Source organism: Alligator sinensis, unplaced genomic scaffold (assembly GCF_000455745.1).
Source record: "Alligator sinensis unplaced genomic scaffold, ASM45574v1 scaffold1457_1, whole genome shotgun sequence".
NCBI lineage: Eukaryota > Metazoa > Chordata > Crocodylia > Alligatoridae > Alligator > Alligator sinensis.
Genome location: NW_005842845.1, coordinates 485,083 through 495,073, shown reverse-complemented (window position 1 = coordinate 495,073; position 9,991 = coordinate 485,083). Strand labels below are relative to the sequence as shown.

Sequence of the window (9,991 nt, the reverse complement as noted above, 5' to 3'; positions counted from 1 at the left end):
CCCCCGGCCCAAAGCAACCCTGCAAATACTGGCCACAAGCCGACCAATCTCCCAAGCATCCCTGGCTACCTGGGCCCATGCGCCCAGGTGACCAGAGCATTCAGGCACCAGGCTTTTGTCATGTAGACAAGGAGGGAGATCCCCGCCCTGAGGGATTCAACACCAGCCTCTCAGGCTGGCAGAGATAGGTCTCTGGAGAGGGACACTGACGGGGGCATTTCTGCCACACCTTCCACTGATTGACATGGATCTTCTCTCAACCTATTTACGTGGCTGCCATCTGCTCTGAATGTGTGTGCAGAATGAGCCCTGGCCCTGAGCTCTTTCACGATCCGACCCAAAATAGTGTGTAAAACATGTACACAAGTGGGCATGGGTATACGATATGTATTTATCACTGATATGCTTGTTTCTGTCTCTGTATGGCCTGCAATGGATGCATCTGAGAAACCATGGGGCAGACTGAACGTGACTGCAAGAGGAGTGTACGTGTGCGTTTAGTACAGGGATCTTCAGTGCACAACCATACAACACAACCAACCCTGTTTCCAGGGGATCCAGAGCCCCGGACACCTGCTAGACAACCTTGTCCAGTGCTGCCGGCTCATTTTACGCCCTGGCCTTCCACACGAGCCTTGCAACCCTCCCTTCCTAAACTGGACCATGTATTGCTTTCCATTTAGCAGTTGTGAGGGCCTGCAGCGCCTGCCCCGCAGTCCCCAGACACACAAGCTGCACTGTGTGCAATCATGAATGGCCCCACTATGCTCCACTCCGTTTATGGGTTTGGTGTGGTCAGGAAATATGGACTTGCCACCTTTGCAGGTGTCAGTGAAGACCGCTGCCCTCCCACTCCTCCTACTGCCCTCTCACCCTCCATAGGCAGCCTTGCTGTGCTTTGCTTTTTGTACCAAGGTGCACTCGTGGTTCTGCCTGCACAAGTGAGCACACACCTCTGCCCTATCTGGAAAGAGAGACATGGGCAGCTTCATTCTCTACTGCCTTCTGCCTTGTGCAGCCTTTTACCCCTCTACAAACGATGCTAGCATAGTAACCCCTTGCCCAACATCTAGGAGCATTGAGAATCAGGTGTGCAGACCTGCGGGCGTACATACAGCATGCATCATTACTGGTGTCACTTAGATCGGCTTTGTCGAGCGGTGTCCAGAGGTAGGAGGTGACCAACTGCCCTGGTGTGGATAGATGCAGCAATAGATGCTATTATTGCACCACATGAGTGAGTGATCAGGAGCTGGCTACAGCCTGTTGGGATTGAATAAACAGCTAATTTGGGATAAAAGTGGACCCACAAGGCCGGTGTACCTTATCCCAGGGTGTTTTTTGTCCTGATCTTTCCCAGGTAACATCCCAGTGTCTGTGAAACGTGCCATGAGATGTGCAGTGACCAGGTGTGGTCATATTAACTCGGGTGTAGACTACAAGTGCACTACTGGAGGCACTGTCAAGATGCTCAGGAAGGCTAGATGTTGTTTTATGAATCTGAATGAGATGTACATTTAACTATAATGACAACCGGACTAATGCAACAATATCTTTTGACTATTTTTGGTCTTGTTTGTTGTCAGTTTTTTCAACTTTATATATAATCTAGCAAATTAGCGCACCGTCCAATAGTTCTGCTCACATAGTGCCAGTCCCCCTGCCGTATTACTGAAGCATCTAGTTTCTTTTTAAATGGAGAAAAACATGTTGTGTCATCTCATCTGCACATAATCATAGATCCACCCCATGCCATTTTCATCGGCATAATCCATTTCATGCCACCCCATGCCACCCCATTTCATAATTCATTTTCATGCCACCCCATGCCATTTTCATTGGCATAATCCATTTCATGCCACCGCATGCCACCCCATTTCATAATTCATTTTCATGCCACCCCATGCCATTTTCATTTTCATGCCATTTTCATAATCCATTTTCATGCCATTTTCATAATCCTAGATCCACCCCATGCCGCGGTGTCGCATGTAGTGAAATGCTGCAGCAAGGCTGGGTTTTAAAAATGCCGGAGTAGAAGCCTGAAGTGAGTGCTAGCAAAGGGGCCAAGATCAAGCCTTTCTAGGATGGGTCTCCAGGGCAAATTGATACCGCATGGTAGTACTGGCGGTGGTGCAGGAGGACACTGGAAAGGAATGCAGGGACCGAGTGGTGCTTCCCATTTAATACCTCTTTTCCCCTCCCATCTTCATCTCTGGGGCAGGGCTGTTTCTCACCATGTCACCTGGACCTGATGATGGGGGCTGGACCCGATGATGGGGGCTGGCCCTGATGATCTGCAAAGTCCCTTCCAGCCCCTAACAATTTATGAATAATGATCTATGAAAAACCTCCACCGCGTCCCTGGTGTTTCTGGCAAGTATCGCTCCTGAGTGCACCCAACCCACCCACTCCTGTCCATGTATACCAAATCCACAATGCAGCAGTGCTGCTGCTCCAGGGGACGGTCCCTGCAGCCACTCTCAAGGTCACTAGAGACAGCGACTGAGGGGCACCCTGGAGCTAGTTTGCCACCTCACCTGTGGCGTGTCACCCCTGACCAAGAATGAGTGGACAAGGTGTGCTTGAAAGTGGGTCCCCCTGGCAGCACCAGGAGCATAACCAGCACCCAGAATGTCTCTAACCTCATTAGGGCCTCTAGGCACTACAGTAATATGTTCTCTACCAGTATTTTATCTCATCAGTCCCAACCCAGCGCTGGTCCCGCATGCTGCCTCATCCTAGGAATGGGCAGTGCAATGTCACATTGCTCTCCAATACTGTGCTGTCACGTCACCATATCACCCTGTGGACCTGGGACTGTGCGGTCACAATTTGGCCCAAACAGACAATGGGAATGAACCCGTTGTAAAGGCTTAGCTCCAGCTTTGACAGGGCAGCACTGCAATGTTTGGACTGTGAACGCCGGAGAGGAATGCTTGTTCCCTACCATAATGTGAAGATTAAAGTAGGACACAGTGGCTGGGACTGCTGGGGGTCACTGAGAAGCTCTGTAAAGGGGTAGGAGTCCCTGGTCCCCAAGAGCACACAGTCTATATCAACACAGGCAATCCAGCTGAAACACAGGTTGGGTCAGCCCTGAAGCCCAGCTGAGAGATCCTGTCCGAAAAGCTTCGTGGGAGAAGTGCGTTTGCAGACAGACTGGGGCGAGAGGGACAGACGGTTGGGAAGGAGCATCCGTTCTCTGCAGCACCTTCCCTCCAATGCTCTGCAAACTGCTGAGCCAAAATACAGCCCAGAGATGATGCTGGCCAAGCAACACTAGCTCTCCCCTGCAGCTCCTTCTCCCCTTGGGTAGGGGGCTGGGGTAAGGCAGGGGAAAATCAATCACAACATGGTCCCTAGGGAAGAGCTCTGCCCTGGGGGCAGATGGAGTTAAGGAGTGCTGCAGAGGGCCTGGCTCCCTTACCCTAGCTCTCAGGGTTTTATTGTTGGTCTCAGATCTATGGAAGTGAAGATTCAGATCATTTACGCATCGTGTCCCCTGCTCCTCTTGGCCTGGCCTCCAAATCCTGCACCCCAAAGGCAGCATGGGGATTGCTCCAGCCCATCTAACTTGCCAAAAATGTGGGGGTCTTACTTTTCCTTCCTGCAGGCTGTCCCCCAGAAGGAAGCAAGTGGCCCAGCTTGCTTAGATCTGATGGGATATGGTGAAGGGAAGAAAAAAAAAAGCTCCCTTGACTTGCCAGCATGTGTGGGTTTCTAATGAGGAAGCTGCAGCTCAAAGGTCACAAAGTCACTGCCTCTGTCCAGCCACAGAGGAGGTGCCTTGGTTCATGGCTTTGAAATAAAGGGCTGTTTGCCCAAAAGTGGATTCAACCAGTTATTTTTGCTGTGGTTTCAGCCGAAGCCACTTCTGGGTGAAATCCTGGCCCCATTGAAGTCATTGGCAAAACTCCCATGAGCTCGAGTCAGGCCAGCATTTCACTCGGTAAGTTCAGCTCAGGTTAGGACCAGTATTGATGTAGGTTTTGCATCAAAAGGGTTTGGAGAAGCATTAGGAACAGAACGGAGTGGGTTGTTTTTTTTCCTGTTAAAAATGAGTTAAAATAGAAGTGTTGGAAACCCAAATATAACAGCATTGGGTCGGGGTGATGAACAGAAAATGAAAGTGGCCAGCAGCAGCGCTGCTGAGCACTTGGTTTTCACTAGCCAAGCTGGCCGAATCCCCAAAGAAAACAAGGAGCATCTCGAGGAAGGCAGAGCGATGGGCCGACCTTCAGCAAGGGTCAGCTGATAAAGAGCTACTGGCTGCATGTGGGTTATGCAAAGATGTGGTTTGGTACCAAAGTTGCTTTCTAACTTAATCTGAATGTTAATAGTGACTAATATGAGCAACACCTCGATGGTGCCCTTTGATACGTAGCTTAGCACTGAAAGCAACCCGGTGGGCTTCCACGTTTCTTGACTCCACTGTAATCATTTCACGTCAGAGCGGATCGGCTGACACAGCCAAAGAGCGTTCCCTTCATTGCCAGCCCTCTCAACCTTGCCCAGAGTCTGGGGCTTGGGCTGGGTACCTTCTGGTTTGAGATGCGCTAGCCAAGTGGGGCTCCAATTTAACTTCCAACTCCAAATTGACCTTTCTGATCTGCCTTTCTGATATCACCCGGGCCCAAATAACCTCATCTGCCCATGTCCTTAGACCAACACGGCTACAACCAACACCCTTGAGTCTTCCTGGACATGCAGAAAGTTTGTTCCCCTTTCTGTCTGTTTGATACCCATCTGTGCTGGGATTCAACTTGCACAGGGAGGGTTAAGCAGCTGAGAGAAGTGCTTCTTGGTGTATCTCTCATGGCATGAACTAGCTGCTGGCAGTCTGGGAGGCAAACTGGTTTTCTAGAGGGGTTCAACTGTGCTTTAGATAGGCATCTGGATCAATGAAGGCCAGGCAACTCATTGAAGTCAATGAGGAGACTCATTGGATCAGGTCCCTTCTGAACAGCACAGCACCCCTGACCTCTTGCATTGGTAGGCAGGCACAAGCAATGGGGACCTTACATGCTCGCTTATCCCATGGATACCTCCCCGCTCTGGATCATCTCCAGCCACCAGCGGTGGCAAAGCATCTTATTCTGCTCTCATGCCGGAGAGCAAGGATCACTAGGTCCTCTGCAGGACCGCTTAAAGGACACAGCTTCCTAGTACGGACAGCAGAAACTTGTGGAAGACAATAGCCCTCCCTTCCTGAATCTCTTTCTGTCTCTATAAAAATAGCTTGTTTGATCCATTCTGCTCCCAAATGGGATGTTTTTGCCATCAATGTTCATCAGAGTGCCACAAGGGATGACAAGGTCTAATGGTCACAAACTGCTGGAAGACCGTTGGAGGCTGGACATAAGGAAAAACTTCTTTACTGTCCGAGCCCCCAAGGCCTAGGACAGACCCCACCCAGAGCACCTACTCTGGACTCTTTCAAGAAACATTTGGATGCCTATCTTGCTGGGATCCTTTGACCCTAGCTGACTTTATGCCCCTGGGGCAGGGGGCTGGACTTGATCTTCTGAGGTCCCTTCCAGCCCTAATGTCTATGAAGTCTATGAAATGGCTTGTCCTTTTGAACTGGGAAAGGGATTGGCTTTCCTAAGACGATCCCAGCAGCAAAATCTGTATTTTTGGGCTTAATGGCAACTGAAAAAAAAGTAGATATGTCTAGAGCCCCATTGGCAAGGATCTTCCATGTGCAAATATAAAGGCAGGAGATGTTGGAAATGGGTATATGTAAGAACAAGGGGAAGAAACACCAAAAAAACCCCAAACCTCTTTATGCTTGATAGATATTCCTATAGAGAGTCTTCACAGAGACATCAATCATTCAGTGGACTAGGGGGGATTAGATCAGGCAAAGCCTAATGGGCCACAGGGAACAATACTGTATTGACTGGCAAAATGGCCTAGATTGCCTGTCCTAGCTTCTACGCGGGAAACGAGACAGCCGGCCAGCGAGGGCTCCCGACGGACAGACTCTTTCTGCTGCCGACACCTTACGGTGGATCCTGAGCTGTCACGAGCTAAACTCTGCTGAGAGAAGTGGAGAGAAGTGGGACGGAAACCCGATCCGGTCGGTGTGGCGGGCTGCGGGAGAGGGTTTTCTCCCATTGAAGCAGGCAGCGGTACAGCCTGCAATTAGGTGGGAGGGAAAACCACCCCCCTGCAAGGCTTACAGCCACTTGTATATTTGACCAAATCGCTGCTGAGCAAAGCCTCCAAACAGTGACCCCGATTTGAAAATTTAAATCTTGCCGCATCCCCCTAGTTGGCGCCCAGGGAGCGAGCACCAGCCATCCACAGGGCTCAGACCGGCGCTACATTAAGCTCCTCTCTTGATTTTCATTGCCCACCCCCCCGAATTTGGAAATAGATGGCCAAGGTTATTTTATAAACTCCTTTCTATTTATAGTGCAGCTTCATCAGCTGTAGTGAGATAATCTGCTGGCATTTCACCATTACTAATATTTACTTTGATGTTTAAAATAACATGTTCCAGGGCATTCATTACCAAAAAAAAAAAACTTTGAAAAGATATGATCAAGGCTAGGAGCCATCTGACCGGTGCAAAACGGCCAAGTGCCTGCTGCTGCTCACAAAATTCATGACATTGTCCCGTTCGCAGGGCAGACCGTTTCTAAGCCACTGACCACATAGCGCAGGAGGGAAAGAAAGCATTGGCAGCTCGTGAAGGCTATGAGAAGGCGAAGAAATCGTGAGGGAGTGCAACGTGTGTTTATTCGCAGGAATGAGGGCAGCAAAGAACATATAATTCTGCAGCAGGGATTATAGCGCTGGCTCGTCGTAATGAAGAGCTTCCCCCAGAGCTGCTTTTCAAAAGACGAGCCGGTTTTAGACTCCCAGCCATGCCATCGGATGGCTCAACACAATAAAAGAAGTGGACCGGTGTGGGGGAGAGGAGGAGGTGGAGGGAGGAAGGGAGAAAGCGAGCAAAACTGAGCCTGAGTCCTGCTGCCTGCAGACGCTTTGAAACACAACCCTGCGTTTTTATGGAAAGTCTGATCATTGGAGAAGGGCGAACATGGTTTTCATTCTCATAAATGTTTTTTCCAGCATGCAGGATCCCTTAGCCTCATTCCTTCGATAGACTGAGACAGCTTTCAGTTCGACGAACATTTGCATAAGCCCCTGCTCCAAGCCACCCCAATCCCACCCGCTCCGCCTTTTCCCTGCCAAGATTTTTTTTCTTTTTTAAAGAAAATGTTTTACCTTTGCTAGATGTTTCCTCCTCCTCCTTTCTCTCTTTTATTCTTTAAGCTTCTCTTCTTCTTTTCCCAGCAGCTGCCAAGAGCTCCTCTCTCTCTCGCTCCCTCTCCCTCGGTCTTGTGTGTGTCAGAAATTTTCCAGGCTGAGGGTGTGCGTTGCCTGTCTTCAAGTCACGGTAGAATAGCCTTCTTCTGTCAGACTCAGGCAGCTCGAGAGCTGGAGGCTTTGCTAAAAGGTCTCCTTTCAGGAAGTGAGCAGTAATAAGAGAGCAGCTTGGAGGCAGCATGGACAGGGGCTGCTCAAAAAAAAAAAACCGGGGGAAAAAAAAAAGGAAAAAAAAAACCCCAACCTCTTTGTTTGGGAATTTTGCCAGGATTATACCAAAAAAAAAGTCAAAAAACTCACCAGGCTATAAAAGTCCCTCCCCAGACTGATGATGTCATTGCAGAAGGCAGACCTTTTCTGTTACAGAAAAAAAATCATCTTTTCGGCTGCAAGAGAACAGCCACCCCCGACGTAGGTGGACCGTCTTTCCATTCGGTGTGTGTCCAGCACCAGATGCAAGCGAGCTCCCACATGCCGCCCCGGTACAAAGAATCAGGGATCATAAATGAGCAGGGAATTTGCGGGATCATCTGACGGTGATAAATGCGCGCTTGATGTCTAAGAAATCAGGCTGCTTTCTTTTCTTGGCAATAGATAAAAGAAAGCCAGACTTTGGTTCACGAACACCAACATCCCCCACGTGCATTTTTAACTATTTTTGCGCCTTGGATGGAAGGAACGTAGAATTTTGGTGAACAAGGACAGCTTTTTCCCAGCATGGTATTCAATATTAGCATTAAATAAGAAAAAAAGGGGACTTAATACCATCTAAAATAGTTTTTCCCTTCTCAATTAGTCCACTTTCTTTCTTTTGGCTCTTGTGAGGTTGCAGTTTCCCTTCTTCTGAAATCATCATAGCATCTTCTTGGGTAGACTAGACCAGGGGTTGTCAACCGGGGGTATACGTACCCCCAGGGGTACTTGAGAAGGCCCTCGGGGGTATGCATGGGTGTGTGGGGACAGAGAGTCACCACGGACTATCCTGCAGCGCTGCGCAGGCGCTGGACGCGGGGGGAGCTCGCACACAGTGGTTGCCGCCACTCCGCATTTGGCTGTGCACCACCCCCCACCCCTTCTGCGTCCAACCGCTGGGGGTACGCTGCTCCGCATTCGGCTGCCGGGGCTACACTGCTCTGCAGCTGGGGTACACTGATCCAGAAAGGTTCAAAACCCCTGGACTAGACCTAAATGTCTAAAAAAATGTGTAAAAAAGAGCATCTATGGGGTTTAAAGCTAACGATTAGGGGTTCCAGGTACTAAGACTCCAGGTGGGGTCCCTCTTTACTTACAAAGATGCCCAAGAACTGCCTCCAAGGACTTATTTGACATAACAAGATGGGATTGAAACAAGGGGATTGATGTGAAATACAGTGAGGAAATATTTAGGTCAAGTATCACAGCAAACTTCCTGAGCATGAGATCTATTGGCCAAAGCCTCCCAAAAGATCCACAAAGACGCACCAGAAAGAGGTAGGCAATCCTTATGCAGACCATTCCTTGGTAAGAGCAGTTATATAGCCAGCATAGTCTAACCCTAAAGAGAAGGCTTTGCACCATGGCAGCTTGGAGGCACCAGTCTGCGTGTGTAACTCAAGCTAGTGTAATGGGGCTGTCACAATCTTATGGCTAGTGGAAGGGTAGACTTTCAGGAGGCTGCTATTACATCTGGGCAACCAGGCTTTCATTTAAGCTTATGCTCTTGGATCAGCTCCTGGGTTCAGCTTCCATCAATGGCCTGTGATGGCTGTCACTCTTGCAGCTTGGCTTTTGCCCACAAGTCAAGACTCCCCTGCCAGTACTGACCCAGGACAGACTGTCTCCTCTGCACCTAGTGACTATGCTACTACCTTCTGAGCATCCTTCAATTTCCCGACTGCCTTACCTCTGCAATCTGTCTCAATATGTCCCATACTGAGCTTGGAAACAGGCTTGGAGGGTTTGAGGAGAAAGGAGCCATTGGGTCTAGCGTGGGCCAGGACTGCATGTGCCGGCCTCAGTGGCCCATAGAAAGGAGAAACCATACAGGTGTAAGAAGAGAGATGCCTGGTGGTGGGAGTGCGAAGCACTGGGTTCCCATTCCTGAATCTGCATCATGACATCTGTATGCCACGCAGCAATAAATCATTTGGAAAGTTAAAGCTCCCCTGCTGGGATACAAAGCTTCAGCAAGAGATTCACATCCTGCGATGACGGATGGGTGGGTGACATCCATGGGCACTTTGGAAGCATGACAATGAGAGCAGAGGGCCGAGCCCCTGGTGCCTCTGCGGGAGGTGACACCGGAGAACAGAACATACCAGGCAAGGAAATACCCTTTCATTACTGGCACTGAAAACCAAATGGGATCAGGTCTCCATTATAAAGCACATTTCAAAGAGGAGGCGACTGCTGGATTCTTGGCCAGCTCCCTTGTTGGGTGGGAAGAGTGGCTTCCTTCCTCTTCATACCATTCATGCTGTTTTAGCCATTGTGTGAGCCCCCAAAGTGCAGACATTAAAAGAGCAGTTAAACAAAGTACTCGGGGTTTAACTGTTGAATGGAAGTGCTTCCGGCCGGGAGAAAACTCACTAATTGTATTGACTGTGGCCCAAGGCCAAGGCAAGGAACTTTTGATCGACTTCTCCCTGCTAAGCTTGTGATGGAGCGG

The 9,991-nt window shown here is 49.6% G+C and overlaps 1 protein-coding gene across 1 annotated transcript in view; it reads right to left on the bottom strand.

Moving 5' to 3' along the window:
• The window catches only part of ADAMTS10 (ADAM metallopeptidase with thrombospondin type 1 motif 10), a 96,702-nt gene extending 89,195 nt beyond the window's left edge, over window positions 1–7,507 (bottom strand). Inside the window, exon 1 of the mRNA XM_006035509.3 lies at window positions 7,243–7,507. The gene's annotated coding sequence lies outside the window, so the exon portion shown is untranslated. The remainder of the gene's footprint in view (window positions 1–7,242) is intronic.
• Window positions 7,508–9,991: the final 2,484 nt, after the last annotated feature.